The sequence below is a fragment of the Petromyzon marinus genome, unplaced genomic scaffold (assembly GCF_048934315.1).
Source record: "Petromyzon marinus isolate PM22_M1 ecotype Great Lakes invasive population unplaced genomic scaffold, UKy_Petmar_22M1.pri1.0 PM_G_Scaffold_154, whole genome shotgun sequence".
Lineage (NCBI taxonomy): Eukaryota > Metazoa > Chordata > Hyperoartia > Petromyzontiformes > Petromyzontidae > Petromyzon > Petromyzon marinus.
In genome coordinates, this window is record NW_027422711.1 from 80,001 (window position 1) to 82,500 (window position 2,500).

Consider the following 2,500-nt stretch of genomic DNA (forward strand, 5'->3'; position numbering starts at 1 on the left):
GCAGAAATGCATGTGCAGTCAAAAAATTGAATATTTTTCACGGATAGACCCCGTGAAACGCTAGAAATTGGCGGGGATGTGTCTCTTGTGGCTCACGGGGCTGTTAGGGTGGCACAGAAATCCCTCGGAATGGGAAAAAACGGGTCATTTTCGTGTCGCCACATTGCATGCGAACCGCATGAAACTTCCAGAGGCATTTGCAGCAGGAATGCATGTGCACTCAAAAAATGTGATATTTTTCACGGAGAGACCCCGTGAAACGCTAGAAGTGGGCGGGGATGTCTCTCTTGTGGCTCACGGGGCTGTTAGGGTGGCACAGAAATCCCTCGGAATGGGAAAACGGGTCATTTTCGTGTCGCCACATTGCATACGAACCGCATGAAACTTCCAGAGGCATTTGCAGCAGGAATGCATGTGCACTCAAAAAAGTGAATATTTCTCACGGATAGACCCCGTGATACGCTAGAAATTGGCGGGGATGTCTCTCTTGTGGCTCACGGGGCTGTTAGGGTGGCACAGAAATCCCTCGGAATGGGAAAACGGGTCATTTTCGTGTCGCCACATTGCATGCGAACCGCATGCAACTTCCAGAGGCATTTGCAGCAGAAATGCATGTGCAGTCAAAAACTTCTATATGTTTCACGGATAGACCCCGTGAAACGCTAGAAATTGGCGGGGATGTGTCTCTTGTGGCTCACGGGGCTGTTAGGGTGGCACAGAACTCCCTCGGAATGGGAAAAGGGGTCATTTTCGTGTTGCCACATTGCATAGGAACGCCATGAAACTTCCAGAGGCATTTGCAGCAGAAAGGCACGTGCACTCAAAAATTTTAATATTTTTCACGCATAGACCCCGTCAAACGCTAGAAGTTGGCGGGGATGTCTCTCTTGTGGCTCACGGGGCTGTTAGGGTCGCACAGAAATGCCTCGGAATGGGAAAACGGGTCATTTTTGTGTGGCCACATTGCATAGGAACGGCATGAAACTTCCAGAGGCATTTGCAGCAGGAATGCATGTGCACTCAAAAACGTCTATATTTTTCACGGATAGACCCCGTGAAACGCTATAAATTGGCGGGGATGTCTCTCTTGTGGCTCACGGGCGCTGTTAGTTAGGGTCGCACAGAAATCCCTCGGAATGGGAAAAGGGGTCATTTTCGTGTTGCCACATTGCGTACGAACGGCATGAAACTTCCAGAGGCATCTGCAGCAGAAATGCATGTGCACTCAAAAACGTCTATATTTTTCACGGATAGACCCCGTGAAACGCTAGAAATTGGCGGGGATGTGTCTCTTGTGGCTCACGGGGCTGTTAGGGTCGCACAGAAATCCCTCGGAATGGGAAAACGGGTCATTTTCGTGTTGCCACAATTGGCATACGAACGGCATGAAACTTCCAGAGGCATTTGCAGCAGAAATGCATGTGCACTCAAAAACGTGAATATTTTTTCACGGATAGACCCCGTCAAACGCTCGAATTTGGCGGGGATGTTTCTCTTGTGGGTCACGGGGCTGTTCGGCTCGCACAGAACTCCCTTGGTCCACCTGATTCGTGCATACAGGCAGCAACTAAAACTCTGTAAACCTGCTGTGAGGACATCTAAACAGTGGACCAGTGAGGCTGTGGAAGATTTGCGGGCGTGCTTAGACTGTACTGACTGGGATATGTTCACGACTGCTACCAATAGTCTGGATGAACTCACAGAGGCTGTGTACATCAGCTTCTGTGAGGACTGCTGTATCCCAACACGTACCAGGGTGAACTTTAACAACAACAAGCCCTGGTTCTCAGCAAAGCTCAAAAGGTTGAGGTTGGAGAAGGAGGAAGCGTTTAGGAGTGGGGATAGAGACAGATTCAAGGAGTCGAAGAACAGGTTTAGCAAAGCGGTGAGAGAGGCTAAACGACTGTACTCAGAGACACTAAAACACCAGTTCTCTACTAACGACGCTGCTTCTGTCTGCCAAAGGGCTCAGGCACATCACCAACTACAAACCCAGAGCGCCCCACACCACTAACGACTCCCGCCTAGCCAACGACCTGAACGAGTTCTACCGTAGATTTGAAAGACAATTGGACTGTCCTGAACCACCCCTTCCCACCCAAGAGGCCCCATCCCCCACCCATACTACAGAAACGACTCTCTCCTTTCAGGAGGGAGAAGTTAATGGGCTTTTCAAGAGGCAGAATCCACGCAAAGCAGCCGGGCCGGACTCTGTCTCTCCAGCCACCCTCAGGCACTGCGCTGGCCAGCTGTCTCCGGTGTTCACCAACATCTTTAACACCTCCCTGGAGACATGCCATGTACCAGCCTGTCTCAAGTCCTCCACCATCATCGCTGTGCCCAAAAAGCTAAGGCCAACAGGACTAAATGATTACAGACCGGTCGCCCTTACATCTGTGGTAATGAAGTCTTTTGAGCGCCTGCTCCTGGCACACCTCAAAGCCATCACAGACCCTCTCCTGGACCCCCTTCAGTTTGCCTACAGAGCCAACAGGTCTGT